Below are 17,606 nucleotides of genomic sequence, written 5' to 3'. Positions count from 1 at the left end.
GTCCTGTGTCACCGAAGCATGTGTCCTTTCCTTTGTGCCGTTTCCATACAGAAATGTCAACCGTGAAGGCCCAACGGTCTTCCAGGAGATTCCGCGTCTCCCACCTGATAGAGGCCTGAACACTCACACCCTTGGCCAGGGTGGTGTCTTTCGCCCCAAAGACACTCATGCGTCGGGCTCTTTGCTGACAAAGGCCACCAGGAGGGACACACTGCCTTGTGGGCTCTTAATACCCTGTTGCCTGTAAGTGACTGCAGAGCAGGATTACAGGAAATTAGGCTGCGTGTACTGATGCTCCTGCCTTCTCATCAAAGAAGGCTCGCGTCCCTGGGATCAAACAGCACATCTGTGCTGGCTGTGTCAGCACGTTGACGTCCCCATCCATCAGGCTCAAGGCTGGAAGGCGTTGAGCCGCCTCAGGCGACTGCAGGGAACGTGCTTCCCCCCGGGCAGTTCTGACCTCCGCCGGGACAGATGGACAGGAAGAGGGGGCGATGTTACTTGTACGCAGCCAGCCTGCTCGTCACGCTGGTAGGCGCCTAGAGCTGGCTCGCAAGAATGGGACCCTCTTTCTTACTCGGAAGCCCCAGTAGCCGTCCACCTGAGCTGCTAGAGGTGAGCTTATCGATCAGTAACAGAAGCTGCCTTGCCATCACTCGTCCTGGGAGGCCTAATTAACACAGGCTTGCTTGCTGAATTAGATAAAATTTACTGTCCGCCGAAATTAATGTGATGTTCTCTGAGCATCCTTCACCTAATAGTGGAAAAGCAAGTTTAAGTGGTGGGAAGCTGGCGGGCGGGGCGGGGTGGGGGTGGGGGGGTCCTATCCTACTGAGAGCTGAAACATTTCGCAGTATGAAGAAGTAGGTTTTTCCAAGAGTTTGCAGGGACTAGTCTTTCTCCCTGACACCGGAGAGCCAGGGTTTAAACGGAATAACTAATTTTTATGCAGAACAACTGGTACAAGAATTGTTGCTTGTGGTGACTGTTGTCATTTACCTTTCCCTCTACGGAGAACTGAGATGTCTCTTCCATTAAAGATAAGAGGGAATACAGATTTACTGCGATTTCGTAGCGTTGGGAAAATAATAGAAGTTTGAAGTTCCTTATTCAATACTTTGGAAGGCAGAGTAAGGAGGACTGTTTCTAAGTCTGGATTTACAGTAGAATCTGAAAGAGGAAAATTTAATCAGTCCTCGCTGTTTCAGATGCCAGAACTGTTCTGTGATTTTGTAAAAGGCAGTTCTTTCTATTGTATGCTGATTGATCGTGGTGCAACTTTTTAATTAAGTAGCTCTCTCTGGGCTCCACAGATTTCTGCCAAGACAACCTTACATCTTCTGTATAGCACTCTCTAATTCGGTATCCATTTTTTTTTTTTTAATGTTTACTTACTTTGAGAGAGAAAGACCTTGCGCGTCAGTGGGGTAGGGGTAGAGAGAGAAGGAGAGAGACAATCCCAAGAGGGCTCCGTGCTGTCAGCAGAGAGCCCAGTGCCGGGTTTGAACTCACCAGCCATGAGATCATAACCTGAGACGAATCCAGAGTCGGACGCTTAACCAACTGAGCCACCCGGGCCTCCTTATTTTGTCTTTATTGAGAAACTAATTAGAAGGGGGAAAAACGTTATAACTAAAGCCATATTAATAGATGCTCTATAAACATTTAGGGGATCAGAGTTTTACAGCCCAGTACTTAACAGTCTTGAACTTTGAAGGAATAGGGATACGTTTTTTTTTTTTAATGAATGTATATTTCTATTTCTTTCCTCCCTAGGCATTTTTTTTTAAAAAAAGGCCATTTTTTAAAAAAATATGCCCTGTTCGTCCCAAGACTGATTTCACAGCCGAATATGCTACTGATCTTTGGGTTTAGCGTTCTATTTGAATATATAAAAATGAAGACTTCATGAACATCTTCAAACCACATTTCAAATACCTAGAGGTCATTATGTCTGAAAATACTGTATTTATTTCGCACGTTTAGCCACGTTCGTTTTGAATTCTTCCACAACGAGTTCAGTCTGTCTCAACCACTGGAACAATTACCTCAGGAGCCCACACTTCAACTAAATCCTTCAGGTCACTTTAGAATCAAATGTCATAGGAAAGATTTGTCACTGTGAATCTCGGGACTGTTTGTTTTTGCAGGAACAAGGGTGAAGTGTGGCAGTAATCACGTGTAGCATCTCTAGGTCACCTGTTTTACATCTTATTTTAGCCACATAAAGTCACTGGAAGACGGATCCATAATTATACTGAGATGATTCATCCTTTTAAATGCTTGCGTGAATTTTATTGAGAAGGTATAGCATAGTTCATTTAATCATTTTTCTACCAGTGGACATTTAAATTATACCTAAACTTTTATTGCTGTCAACTATCGTTTCCTAAGTATTCTTGTCATATCCCGTGAGTCAGAACCAAACTACAGTTGACCCTTCAACGAGACGGGGGGTTGGGGGCGCCGACCCCCCACACAGTCAAAAATCCACGTATAACTTTTGTCAACCACTAATAGCCTACTGTTGACTGGAAGCCTTAACAATAATGTACACAGTCGATCAACACATAGTTGGTATGTTATATTATTACATACTATATTCTTACACTAAAATAAGGGAAGAGAAAATGTGATTAAAAAATCATAAGGAAGAGAAAATACACTTACAGTACTGTAAATATTTATTCTATATTTATTGATACATTCAGTATATATTACTTGTGTTATTATTTGCATTATTCTATTTGTGTATTATTTGTATACAAATATATTTGTATATTACATATTGTATACAAATATATTTGTATATTACATATTGTATACAAATACTTATTGAGTCAATTATTTATTGAAAAAACTCACAAGTGGACCCGTGCAATTCAAACCCATGTTGTTTATGAGTCAACTGTATTTTAATTACTATAGCTTAAAACATGATTTAATACTTGTGAGGCATCATTTCCCCCTTAATTACCTTTCTTTTCCTGAATTTTACTCGTGTTTTTTTTTTTTTTTTTTTTTGCAGTTTTCACCCCTTGAGGACCTTAGAATAAGCATGTGTAGCTCAAGCATAAATCTGATTAATTATATCTTTTTCTCAAATGTGAACATGGGTGAAAAAAATAAAACTATTTTATACTCCAATATGATCATCTAGAAAGATCCTGCATCTTAGGGGCGCCTGGGTGGCTCAGTCGGTTAAGCGTCCAACTCAGGCTCAGGTCATGATCTCCTGATTCGTGAGTTCGAGCCCCACGTCAGGCTCCGTGCTGACGGCTCAGAGCCTGGAGCCTGTTTTGAATTCTGTGTCTCCCCCTGTCTCTCTCTCTGCTCCTCCCCCTCTCAGGCTCTGTCTCTCTCCCTCTCTCAAAAATACAATAAACATTAAGAAATTTTTTTGAAAGATCCTGCATTTTAATACATTGACTATAATATTTGCCAGAATTAGATCATGGCAACTGATGAGTTACCCGTGAATAATATTTATCACACTAATCTCTGACTATCGAGGTCATTGACATTTGTGTCATTGCACACCGATGTCAAACAGCGTCCAAAGTTTCTGTACTGAATACTTCTCATTCCAGCCATAGTCTCGATGTTTTGATTTTGTTCCCACAGCGCAGGATGGTGTGGGTGATTATATTCCTCAGTCGTCTAATGCCGTGTCACAATAAAATATACACCAAATGTAGTCTCTTACAATAGCACACGTTCATATCCTCGCAGCTTCTGTGGCTCAGAAATCCTGCAGTGGCTGAGCTGGGTATTCGTGGCTCAGGTTATCTCATAATGTCAGCTGGGCCTGCAGGCGTCTGTAGGCTTGACTGGGGCTGGAAGATCTGTGTGCAGGATGGTTTGCCTCAAGCCTGTTAGCTGCACGTGTCCATTCCTTGCGACGGACTACTCAGCCTCCTCCACTGGGTTGCTTGAACGTGCTTACAAGAAGGGGGGCCACTGGCTTTCTTCAGAATGAGTGAGCCAAGACAGAGAGCGAGATAGAAACCAGACCTAACTGGGTGGGAGGCATATACCGTTCCTGCACAACAGTAGAGTTCTATTGGTCACACAAAGCCATCCTGGTGCGCTGCGGTAGAGGATTATGTCAGAGTGTGCCTAGCACAGGGCAGGGATCATTACAGCCCACTTGACTGCAGCTACAGCAGTGAGTAAGAGCTCGTAGTGCCAGTTCTCTGTCTGCAGCCAAAGACACATCATTCTTACTCAAATTTTCAACAGCTCGTGGTCTCCAGTGACTTCCTTTTATAATTTGCCACCCTCACCACCGATATGTGCAATGCACTGTGCCACCACGACCACAGTTATGAACGGGGGCACTCAGATTCCCTTCAGCATTACTCTAAGATCAGTCTCTTAAGTGATGAAGTGCTTTGTTGTAGCTAAGTTCTTTTTAAAACTTAGTAATTAGGTTTTTTCCCCTCCTCCATAGTTAATTGAGGTTGGACATGATTTCCGTAAAGCAGAAGAGTGCAGACTGTTTTTGTCAAAGGCACCAGAGATGACACCATCTGCGATGTACCCAATAGGGCTACACAGTGAACAGGTCCAACAATCTGGATAAATACTTCCTTTCTACTGGCCGCGTCTCACCCGTCATAACATCTGTACGTTGATCCAGGAAAGTCAGCCGAGGTGAATGTTAAGAATGGTTGAGTCACATGGCTTCCCGTCCTTCCTTACAGTCGTTTCTTTCTCTCCCGCCATCCCCATCTCTCCATCTCTCCATTTCATTCTGTTTTAGGTTACAAGCACACACATATGAGTATATCATCCGAGAATAGTTGGATGCTCCAGTGATTCACGCCGATATAAACTACAACATAGAACTTGTTTTTCAGTGATTTCTCTCCTTGATTCTGTCTGCCGTAAGTAGAGATGTTGAGGCAATTTGTGGAAACTCGCTGAGTAGAAGAATTAAAAGCACATTAAGATGTTTTACCATATTAGTCACCAAATGTTTGATCTTTCCTTTTACTTATTCTTTCTGACCCGCAATTTGACTGTCGTTATGTAATAACTTATGTCCAAAATATCCCTCATAATGAAGGGACTTGATGATAAAGACTTGCTCATAAACACACGTGCATACGCGCCCGTGCGCGCGCGCGCACACACACACACACACACACACACGCACGCACTGAACCTGATTAAAACAAACTATTGTCAGTTTTTACCCCTCAGGCATCTCTAACGGTATAAAAGGTGTCACATTTGATAGTATAATGACCTTCCATTCAGGGCCGCCTTATGGTCCAGAAGGCCCGCACTTGCTCAATGAACGCGACCTTGGTTTGGGATTGCTGATGATGTTGAATCACTGTACTTTACTTCTTTTCAGGGAGGTTATGGTAGCAATTAACTTCCCAATTCACATGGTCAGGATGACTCACACTTGAAAGCCCCGGAGTTGTCCAAAGATCAATTTTCTTTTAGGATTGCCCTGGGAAGCTCAAAAGCAGCAGTGAAACATGACGGTGTGAATAGCAAAGGTCTCATTTCCAGGAAGGAGACTAACCCTTTGGGGGAGTTTCTCACCCTATTTTCCCTGAGGACTGAGAGTCGTTATGTCTCAGTTTTTGACATAGTAAAGGCACCATTATATACCCCTAAATAATTTTATTATTTACCCAAGACATATTAAAAAGATGTGGAGACGTAATTCTTGAATTTCTTGCATTTCTGCATGTATTACAAGCAGAGGGATTGGTAGCCTTCCTTGTGGACTGTCTTTCCAAGGATGTCTGTGTAGCTAACAGCTTTCGAAGACAGATAGTGTCTTCCCTTCAAGCACGTAGCCAGTTTACTTACTCCCCATTAATTTATTGGTAAAGATAATGTCTTCCTCGAGAGGAAAGATCAGACCGGCTGACTGCCCGTTGCAAGTATTCAGGTCAGGTTCCCTAAGCTACAGTGTCAGGTTCCCACCCCTGTAGGAGGTTCTTGTCCTGCAACATTATCGACTGTGGGCACACCTGCACCTGGGGGAAGTCAGCCACCATATTGTGAGGAAAACTTGTGGAGAGACAGAGAGCACCATGAAACAAGAGACCAAAGCTTACTTACAGCCACATGAGTGAGCCACAGATGGGACGGCAACCCTGCCGACACATGGGCTGCAACCCCATCAGATGCCCTGAGCCACAGGAGCCCAGCCACCCCACACCTGTGAGATATCCCCGCACAAGCTGTGAGATAATCAGCGTTTGCTGTTTTCAGGGCTGTGTTTGGGGATGATTTGTCACACAGCAATAACTAAATAATACAAACCAAGAAGAGTGCCTAGAACATGAGAGGGCTTCGTTAACAAACGAGTAAAAGAAGATCCATGTCTCTAGGTTCTTGGATGTGGTCGTCCTGGTGTCCAGTGGGACTCTTTGATTTCTGGAGATGGTGTGACAGTTTTCAGACATCCGGGACAATGGAGCTGGAGCTCTCCTCAAGAGCAAATGAAGGGACAGACCAAAGAAGCTTCCCTGCATGAGCCTAGATCCAATCCAAGAAATGTAGCTGAGATGGAAGAAGTGAGGTCCACCAGAAATCCTCTTGAACAGGATTGGATGTCTGGGAAGTACCATCCTGTGAGTCTCCTGAGGATGGACAATTACACACCTGCTCTGGATTAAACAACCTGCTCAAGAATGAATAAATAACCCTTGAGAGTGCCTGGGCGGCTGAGTCAGTTGAGCATCAAGCTCTTGGTTTCGGCTCAGGTCATGATGTCACAATTCATGGGTCTGAGCCTTGCATCAGGCTCTGCACTGACATTGAGGAACCTGCCTGGGATTCTCTCTCTCCCTCTGTCTCTGCCCCTCCCTTTCTCTTTCTCTCTCTCTCTCACTCTCAAAATAAATAAATAAAACCTTTAAAAAAATCAATGAATAAGTAATCCTTAGTCTGGAGGGAGACACTGATTAGCTTTCAGGTTTCTTGTTTCTGAGGGGGTATGCAGAACTGGGTAAGCTGAGACCTTCGTCTGAATACATGTTTCAGAAAAACCCCAACTTGCCTGCCTGCAGCCCCCACTTGTCTGACCCCCTCCCCAGTCTCCACAATCCCCTATTTGATTCCAAAGTCAGATCCTTCTCTTCCCACAGAATGGATTCCAAAGTAGCTACTATGGTGATATACCATGTTTTTCTTATTTTCAATAACATATTCATGTAATAATGAAAGTTTTAAAACATACAAACAATTTGAATGATTTTTGCATCGAACAGCGATGTGCCTGTCACACAGGTTCTACCATTAACATTTTACTAGATGTAGGAGATTCCTATCACTCCTATGACAAATTATCACACTCTTAGTGGCTAAATGACACAAATTTACTATCTTACTGTTCTGGAGGTCAGAAGTCTGATGCAGGTATCCCCTGCACAGTGTTGACAGGGTTGTGGTTTTTTCTGCAGGCATGAGGAGGAATCGTGTCCTTGACTTTCCAGCTTCTAGAAGCAGCCCATATACCATGGCCTTCCCTTCTTTCTGTGTGCAGTCTTGCTTGCTTGCTTTTCTGTACACAGGTGTTGATCCTGATAAACTTTGTGCTTGCGAATCACCCTCTTAGTCAGCTTCCTGCCGAACCCAACCCCAGACACCACACTCTGTCAAATCCTGCTAGGAGCACAGTGCCTTACCCCCAGCTCATGAAAATCTAAAATTACGTTCTGGAAGAATCCAAAGATATCTATAAGAAGGAGAAGGAGAGGGAGGAAGAGGGAAGAATAAGGAGAAAAATAAGAAGAGAGAGAAAAGGAAATGAAAAAAGAGAAAGAAGGAAGGGAAGGGAAGGGAAGGAAGGAAGGAAGGAAGGAAGGAAGGAAGGAAGGAAGGAAGGAAAAGGAGGGAGAGAAGGAAGGGAAGGAAGGAGTGAAAAAGGAGGGAAGGAAGAAAAGGGAGGGAGGGAGGGAGGGAAGAAGGAGGCAGGGAGGGAGGGACGGGAGAAGAGAGGAGAGGGGAGGAGAGGAGGGACCTACCTTTCATTCAGCAGGATGTTGGGACAAGTCTGTCTTTTGTAGATGGTGGGTCAATGTGACTGTGAGTCTTCTTCAGGACAGATGTGCTTTCTTAGGACCATGAGGTTCAGTCCACATTCAGGCATTCAGGTGTTATCTGGCTTTCATAGTGGAAATGGGGATCCCGATGAGGTGAACTCTGAATGTAAAGCTTTTCTTTTTACTTCTTTTCTTGAGTAATGGTAGACTTTCTCAGAGTGTAGTTTGCTATTTAGCTCAGACTAGCTTCACCTGGACCAAGTCAAAATGACAAAAACCAATAATCATCTCCAGTCACTTTGTTGGAAAATGGAGAGAACCATTGAAATTTTCTGTCCACATACCAGAAAGTAAGAAACAAATTGCTTACTGATAGCTCTATCATCTATCTATCTATCTATCTATCATCTATCTAGCTATCTATCTAGCTATCATATCTATCATCTGTCTATCATCTATGTATCATTTCATCTATCTATCCATCCATCATATCTATCATCTATCTATCTATCTATCATCTATCATTTCTATCATCGTTCTATCCATCCATCATATCTATCTATCTATCTATCCATCCATCATATCTATCTATGTATCTATCTACCTATCTATCTATCTATCATCTATCTATCGACCCATCATATCTATCATCTATGTATCCATCCATCTGTCATCAATCTCTGCATCATCTATCTTTACCTATCATCTGCCTATCTACTAAATTAGTAATTATTAATTATCTCCCTACCTATCATCTATTTATCTATGTATCATCTCTCCATTGATATACCCATCTATGTTAAATACACAAAAATCCCACCAGACCTCCTGATTCTTTTCCTCCCTGCGTATCGCATATACAATCTATTATTAGATCCTGCCGGCCCTATCTATTTTCTACCTGGCTACCACTGCCACTCTAGCCCAGATGGCCTGGAGCTCTAGTTCCTACACACTGTGCTAGTCTGTCTCTTGCTGCATCACCTCGCACTTCCCTTCCTACTGTATATTCACACTGCAGACGGAGTGATTTTTTGGCAAAAACACATCTCAGCTTAACACCATCCAAAGCCTTCGCATTCAGCCCAAGAGAACATGCAAACTTGTTCCCAAGATCCCACGGCTCTGAGTGGCCCCTGCTGCCTACTCCCCTCTTGAGCCTCCTCTCTTCCTCCTCTCTTCTCTGCTCACTGGCCTCTGACTGGCAGCCCTTTCTTCTGCCCTATTAAGTGACAAGCCCTCTTCCCCAGGCTCTGTGTCTGCCTTGCCCTGTCTTCATGAGGACAGTCTGAGTGTTATCTGTGCTGGGGAACCTTCTCCAACCACAAGTTGAGAATATCACCTCCACCAGCCAACTTGGAATCACTCTTAATCTCCGGGGGACATTGTGACTATCCCATTTCTTTGTTTCAAATTCTCCATCACATGAAGCAGCACGGTGGCATAAATTATTTTGCTCACATATCTATCAGCTTATTGCATGAATAGGCTTCATGACAGTGACACTCCCTGTCCTTGTCACCACCCTCTGCCGGCACTTGGAACATCTACCAATACATAGTTGGTGTTCACCAAATACATTATTGAATGAAGGGTTGATTCTTTGGTTATGCAGTAAGGTAACACTAAGAAAATGAAATTACATCCAAATGAGGTTTTATTTTCTCTAAAAAACACAGGCTTTAGAACCCAAAGTGTAGTCAAAGTGTTAAGAAAACATTGGTCTGCTTCAAGATTCATGAATATAGCTTTCCCCAAGATTTTGGTGATAACAGCAAAGATAATCCTTGAGTCCAATGATTGAAGTAAGTACAAACAATTGGGACGCCTGGGTGGCTCAGTCGGTTAAGCGGCCGACTTCGGCTCAGGTCATGATCTCGCGGTCCGTGAGTTCGAGCGCCGCGTCGGGCTCTGTGCTGACAGCTCAGGGCCTGGAGCCTGTTTCAGATTCTGTGTCTCCCTCTCTCTGACCCTCCCCTGTTCATGCTCTGTCTCTCCCTGTCTCAAAAATAAATAAAACGTTAAAAAAATTTTTTTAAGTAAGTACAATTTAAGCATGAGGATATATTAAATTCAATCATCAAAGACAATTCGTATCAAGTATCAAAGACAATTTAAACGAAAGTCGTTAATGACCACACTGTGCCATCCTCATCAAATAAGAAATTATGTTTTCATTTTTGGTCCAAGGTTATTATGCCATAAACACTAGGAAATTGTGTAAAAAGAGTTGCAGGGAAAAATAATCACCTACAGTTACATGAAGGATTCTGTAGCACAGGAAAAACAATTTTCCTTCTACCACTTAGCGTTTTCTTCTGAGACCCCTGTAATAAAAGACAGGTTAGCAAGAGAAAAACACACAGAAGTTTATTAACAGGTCTATCTCCTGTATACATGGGGGATACCCAGGAAAAAACTCAGAGGGGTGGCCTTAGAATTTAGGATCTGAATAGGGGAGGGGAAGGGGGATGTAGGCAGGGAGAGTAAATGATTTTAGGAAAGATGACTGGGCCCTTGGAAAACCAGGTGGAGGTAGGACAATTTCTGACCGAATTTGTGTGCGGGTAAATTGGAGGTCTAATCTCCTCTCCTGTGACAGGAGACCATCTTCCCAGTTGATGACACTCCCAAGGAGGGCACCCATGACAGTTGCGTTCCTTTTGGAGGACGTGTCTTTAGGCAAATGAGGGAAGTTCAGGGAAAGCCTCTCCCTTCACCTGCTGGTTTTCAAATGGTTACAATTCAAAATAATCAGGATAACAAAGTGGTAAATTTGGGGGTGGTTGTAGCCATTGAAGTGGCTTCAGCACTAATGCCACAGAATTAAAAAGTAAGGAACAGTATTCCACAGCACAAAAAGCAAAACACAATAGGATAATAAGAGACCAAGAAATGGGGACATTCTCTTGAACAGTGACACAGACTTTCTGTTTCCTCACTGGGTGTCTACCTCAGAAAAAGAGGCAAAATGCAATGCATCTCACTAGATGGTCTGTACCAATGCTCACAGCTACACATGGCAGGCACCTAGATGTTTCTGCTTATATTCAGCAACCAGCCCAAGGTCTGAGCGGTAAACGTTTGAGGCCGGAGCAAGTTTTATTGTCTCTTGTCATGATTTACCTTGTGTTTTATGTTAGGTAGCCAGGATTCTGACTACGTGTTGGTTGATGCTCAAACAGATTTTTGAGCCACCATCGAATCATTTCTGAGGTCCGTCTACCGAGATCAAGTCCCATAAAGCAGGTAAGCCACGTGAAATTTGACCAGCGCCATACTGACAGGCTATTGTTATATAATCTTCCGGTGTGAATCAACCTGGGCGTGAGGTGGGGAGAGAATGTTCAAGACAGAAACGGAGAACCTGCTGGAAATGTATTCCCTCACAGTGCAGAAGAGGAAGTTGAGAAAAAAACATAGGCTTCGAAAGGAATAATAACAACGATCTTTTTTACCTGGTATGATTTAGGAGGTGCTGGGAGTGTTTTATAAGATCCTAAGGAGCAAGTCTCAGGGATTAGGTGGGTGTATTGAATGTGGGCTACAGATAAGAGGCAGTAAAGGTGGCCCAGATGAGCGTGTGAGCAACACCCAACTTTTAGAAAGCGCTAGATGCTTTAATCTGGCCTTCAGAAGAGTGCAGTGTCCACTCCCATCTTACATGGCAGTCTGCAAATGCAAAGGCTCAGGGTATCAGAGAACATTTGGAATATCTGAAATCTGCCCTAAGACTTTTGTCCAGAGAAGGGTGGGTGCTATTGCAAAGAATCTACACACGGTAATAGAAATGATTCACCCAGATGGTGTCTTTTTCTTTAGTTCTTCCCCTCTCTGTTTTGTTTTTTCTTTGGAGACACTGCTGGGAATTTCACCCAGACAAGCTGTGATCTATAGAAGACCAGTCCCTATCTTATTTAGTACGTTAGTCTTCTTGAAGTGCAACTCATGGTCTTAAACAAATACCTTGCGTGTTTCTATGCTTAATGTCTGTTTCTGCTTCAAGATTTTAAACTCTAAGAGCTGGGCGTTGAGTCTCTCTATCTCCCTATTGCTATGTGCCTGGGGTCGAGCCTTTTTGGTTGGGCACGTAGTAGATGATTGATGAACGGGTATTGAAGAAGTGAATGAAAAGTTAAATGGCATTGAGTTGACTGTTATATGAGCCAAGAAGAGACAATACCATAAACGGTATGGTGTCTTAGGGAGAGAGCAGTGACCTGAGTATTCATGAAGGTTGTTGGATCTTGGTTCAGACCTTAAATGGTGGATGAGATTTACAGACAAAGACCCTGAATGTCACCAGATGAACGTGAACAAGGTGTATTGTGATTACATCATGGAGAATCTGTTCTGAAGTAGAAGGGAAAGAGTCTCAGCCCGTTGAAAGAGAGACAGAGATGGTGGTAAGATACCAGAGCCCTACAAGTGCTTTGCCATAGGACCGACATCCATTTATAACTGATGCTGGTCAGTTTGTCCTTACATACGTGATATATCCCTTATAAAGTTATTAGGAGTTTTTATTTGGTGGGGGGGCAGGGAAAGTTGTGATGGAAATATATCATGAGTGAAGAGTTTGACATGTTGCCAATTTCTTGCTTCAAGTTAAGACAGCAACACAAGTTACAGGGCACCTGGGTGGCTCAGTTGGTTGAGCATCCAACTGTTGGTTTCAGCTCAGGTCATGGTCTCATGGTTTGTGGGATCAAGTCCTGCATCGAGCTCTGTGCTGAGAGCAGGGAGCCTGCTTGGGATTCTCTCTCTCTCCCTATCTCTCTGCCCCTCCCATGCTCATGCTTGCTCACGGTCTCTCTCTCTCTCTCTCTCTCTCTCTCTCCCTCTCTCTCAAAATAAATAAATAAACATTTAAAAAAACCCACAAGTTTATAACATTAAGGAATGAAAGGGAAGTTTTTTGCCAGTAAAGTTACCTAATGACTATTGGTTGCTCAGGAAGAAATTTCAAACCTACCAGAGGTGTGTGAGATCAGAACACCCTCCAGGGAGGTAATACAGCAAAGGCTCAGGAAGTGTCAATTTCTAGGGAAATGGAAAACATCAATGAAAGAAATATAATTTGTAGAGGAATGCTCAAATATTGAAGTTGGGACGGTGTTGCAAATACGTCCCTGGGTAATAGGAGATTCGGTAATGAATTTTGTCACCCATAGGTGAAGAAACATTTGCCAAGTAGAGGAATGTTAAAAAGAGAAGGAAAATAATACCACAGGTAATGCAACGTAATGATTTAGTAATTTAAGCAGGTACTTGTGTAAAAAGGACTGTTCCTAAAATTAGCCAATATTGAGTCTAAGAAGAAAAACGCTTTTCAGCTGTCACTGATTGAATCAAATCAAACTAGAAATAATGAATTGCTCTTTGACAAAACGTTCAGATTGGTAGAAGAGAGGGTGGCAGCCAGTGTGATCACATTCATCTCTGCGAAGGGATGCACATTTACTTATTCACGGCCGTCGTGCAAATTTCAGTGTCGTGGGGAGACTCTGCGTCCTGGCCACCGTTTGGTGAAGATGCCACTGTCCTAGGTTACCAACGCGGCGTTCAGTTTTGTGTCTCGTTCTTTCCCGGACTTTGTGTCTGTGTTTCCTCCGCGTCCTGGCACCCGTATCTTGGTGTAGGCTACTGTTCCCTCCCAGAGAACATTCTCAGAGATTTCTGAGAGTGTCAGAAATGAGAGGCATGTCTACACAGATGGTACATTCATTTTCACTCTGTGGTCTGCGGAGATTAAGCACTGACCCGACAAAAACAATGTGCCGAGAAGTCAGGGTAACTGGGGCAGTGCGTGGACAGAAAGTAGCACTCGCACAACCTGTCGGGAAGGGAGCCTCTGTTATTGCCGATTACAGAATAACCTCGTGAAGCTGAAGTCAGACTCAAGAAAAGCATCCCCTGTTATGTGCTGGGCGAGACAGAATGTGTGGAGACAGGATGTGTGGGACTGACCAAAATGAGCAGGGAGCTCCCTCCCATTTGAGAATGGCCGTTATGCTCTAGAGTTGTGTCCCCACCCCCCCCACAACACCCCCACCCCCGCCCCGCCAATGTCATCAGTCCGTTTCCCGAAGCATCCCGGGAATGCAGTCTGATTCCAGGAGGAGACCAGCCTTGACCTCTGGGATACATATCTTCTCTTAAGCCAACTTACAATCTTGGAGATACATGGCATAAAACACAAATGACATACGCACCCCTCTCACAAATACAATCCACAAATAAGAAGCCACAAGCACCATGGAACAAAGTGTGCATGCACCAGCCAGTACGTGATGATTATGGGAAGGCCTTTGTGAAGCCTTTGCCTTGGGGCACCTACCTTGCATGAAAACAGAGACCGTTCACTCTTGAATCCTAAATGGAAAGCAGCAGCCATGTCTAACATTCCGTACCTAAGAGACCCATGCGTTCCCTCCTTCATCTCCGCCCATGTCCATTGCCAAATGATTGCCTGGTGGTTAATAAGACTGTCCTACTTCCCCGGGGCTAGCACAACACAGGGCTCGCAAAATCCCCCTTCCCCTAATTTGCTGAGTGAGGGGCGTGGGGCGTGTTATATGTGAAGGACGTCAGGACTCCCTTTTCAGGAATGATGCACATAAATGGTTTGTCCCAGGAGAGGGGTCTTCGAGAATCCTCTCGTAGGATAAGCTCCATTTTCCTGGTGAACAAACCAAATCTCGTATTTTGAGAATGCTTGCTTGATCTCATGTCACATATCACAGAGAACATTTATTAATTAAGGTTCTTTCCAATGACACTTTTGTAGATGACCGAGCTGCTGTTCATGAGCTCCTAGACTGGCTGTTGTGTTTTAGAGGACTATATGCCAGGGGAGGGCCAAGCCCAGGGTGGAGGTCACTGCCATATTTTCTCAGTATTGTCAGGAATCTGAGACAGATTTTAAAATGGACCGGGGCCCAGACATGGACTTCTGCTGTTTCAGGCGGGGTGATTCCAGGAATCAGCCACACACCTGTCACACTCTACAAACCCTGTGTCTTCCCTTAGGTGGTACAGACCTGATGGGCTTGTCTGGGATCCGGGAAGCCAGTGTGGCACATTCAGAAGAACTAAGTCCCTTGCAAAATGACTTCCCTAAGTGTTTCTGCTCACTGCTTTGCCAACTGCGGGCACTACTCTCTCACATAGCTACTCTCTCTCAACCTGTCAGGGATCCAGAAATAACCACTCCTAGCGCAGTGTCTCAACATTGGCATCACCCACATTTCGGGCCAGCTGATCCTTTGGGGTGTCCTGTCTATTGCAACCTGTTTGATAGCATCCCTGGCCTCGACCCCCTAGATAGTGGTACCAATCCCCCCACCTCCAGCAGTTTCGAAAACCGAAAATATCCCCAGACGTTACAAAATATCCACCACGTGAGGCCCACTTCCCCAGAAGAATTATTTCCCATGGGACTTTCTGATGTATTGAGAATTAGTCATCTCAGGCCCTGGAGAGAGACGTAGGGGTCATCTGTGACCTGTAGTTTCTGTTCTTGCCAAAAATACGAGATAAATGTACCCTTTAACCTTGAGGGGATTCAGAGCTGTGGGGACTTTTCCTTGGTTAGTTGTGTAGCCATTCCTTTATCTTGCAAAATTGGGGGAGAAAGGCATTTTGGGGAAAATGCCGTACTCGGGGCCATCTCAAGGAAACGACCACAGGGCACCAAGTTGTCATATCTTGATCACAGAACGGGACACTGTGATCGGTGACCCACAGCCTCTTGGAGGGATATGCCTGTCTCGAGAGAAAGATGAATCTATATAACCTGGACATGTGGCAATGCCAGGCTTATAAAATTTGGATGAATTTATAATATCTTCTGCAGAATAGTAAACTTCTTCAGTGGGCCATGCCAACATGCCTCCTTCCCTCCTAGTGGCTTATGGTGTGTGTGTGTGTGTGTCTGTGTGTGTACATGCATATATTTGGCCGACAGACTCAGTGGGTACCCACCAGAATCGGACGAGAACTGTGCCCCCTACCCCCTCTGTGGACCATGTTTGTGCCCTACACAGCAGCTTGGAGCTCACTGCTTCTTTTTTTTTTAACTATCTTTTTAAAGTTTATTTACTTATTTAGAGAGAGAGAGAAAGCAGGGGAGGGACAGAAAGAGAGAGAATCCCAAGCAGGGTCCACACGGTCAGCACAGATCCTGACGCGGGGCTCGAACCCATGAAACCATGAGATCATGACCCGAGCCGCAATCAGGAGTCGGCGGCTTGACCGACTGGGCCACCCAGGCGCCCTGGAGCTCGCTGCCTCTTGCACACCAGATTCTCGGCAGTGTCTCATTGGCACTCTTCGGCAGTGTCACCAAGGGCAGGGAGGGAATGTCCCCAGAGCCCTTTGGCTTCCTTCCTGGGCACAGTGAAGCTTTGCGTTCATCCCCTCTGCAGAGCACATGCTCGGAATAGCTGGAATCACCCACATTCATGAGGAGGGTAAATAATAAATTATTGAGTCGCACAGAAAGGCCGTTCCAGAGCATGGGAAACGGGCTTGGAGAGAGGGCTGTGAACCCCCGTGTCGTAAATGAGCCCCGTTGTTGGGCACACCGCTGCCCTCTCTCCCAGATCCTTCCTTTCTCAAGGCCGTGCCCCAAAATAGCCCACAATTAGCAGCGGTCACAAAGCAGGGTCTCATGGGTGTGGAGTCTATTTTAACCCTGGTGGAGTCCGAGTGACACGCTCCGGCTCGAATCGGTTTTCCAGTTTGCTATTCAGAGAGCTCATTCATTTTGTGGCCTGCCACCGCTGCCTTCCTGATCAGCCCCTGACTGTGAACACTGTCTGCATAACAAATGTGTCTTTCTCAGGCTGCAGCAAATACGGAGTAATTAACATGGAGTAGGGGCTGGGGCCGGCGTGCTTTCCCCGGCTTTTCCACCAACACCACTGTTTTTATTTAACCCTGCGTTTGTCGGGTCTGCCAGAAATCCGCTTGGCTTATATTTTTCTTCTCCCTCCCCCCCAGTCTAAAAGCAGAGAGGGTGGGGGGGGGGTCCCCCGTCACCTCCGAAGTCTCTGCGGCTGAGCCTTGGCGAGCTGCCTTCCGCAAGCCTCATGCAAATGATGCTGTGCTCACCGCTTCTGACATTTAAGGAGGCAGACGCAGGCCAAGGGGCCGATCCCACCTCCTGCACCAAGCGCGGAGTCCCCGTGTCTCTTCCGGGGTGAGGACGTGCTCAGGGGGACGAGGACACAGAGAATCGAGCCTCCCTGCGGCAACAGGCTGAGGGAGACTTGCCCGGGGACCTGGAATGCGCTCACAGCCCGATGAGCATTCCTCCTGGCCTCAGGCGCCCCGTTAGGAAACACAGAGGATAATCCTGTTTGCCGGGAGAGCCCGGGTCCAGGTGTGCATGAAGGGTGTCTTCACCCTTCCCTTTTCAGACCGCCTGCTTAGCAAGTCCCTGCTCTGAAACTCTGGGGACGGCGAGTATCTCCCGTAGAGAAGGGAACAGGAAGACAGCGGCTCCTGTCTGCTTCCAAAAGCAGTCCCACGCGCGCTGTTTTTCACACATCTCATGCCTTCTCATTCTGGCTCATGAAAACA

At 45.1% G+C, this 17,606-nt stretch overlaps 1 protein-coding gene across 3 annotated transcripts in view; it reads left to right on the top strand.

Moving 5' to 3' along the window:
• The window catches only part of PUDP (pseudouridine 5'-phosphatase), a 374,053-nt gene that overhangs the window by 284,113 nt on the left and 72,334 nt on the right, over window positions 1-17,606 (top strand). The window contains exon 6 of one of the 3 annotated variants that reach the window (XR_008289993.1): window positions 11,162-11,267. The gene's annotated coding sequence lies outside the window, so the exon portion shown is untranslated. Of the gene's footprint in view, window positions 1-11,161; window positions 12,857-17,606 lie in introns of those variants that run through there. The other 2 variants (XR_008289994.1, XR_008289992.1) reach the window with 2 other exon arrangements.

This window comes from Acinonyx jubatus, chromosome X, assembly GCF_027475565.1.
Source record: "Acinonyx jubatus isolate Ajub_Pintada_27869175 chromosome X, VMU_Ajub_asm_v1.0, whole genome shotgun sequence".
NCBI lineage: Eukaryota > Metazoa > Chordata > Mammalia > Carnivora > Felidae > Acinonyx > Acinonyx jubatus.
Note: the sequence above shows the minus strand (reverse complement) of the source record. Positions and strands in the feature narration are given on the sequence as shown.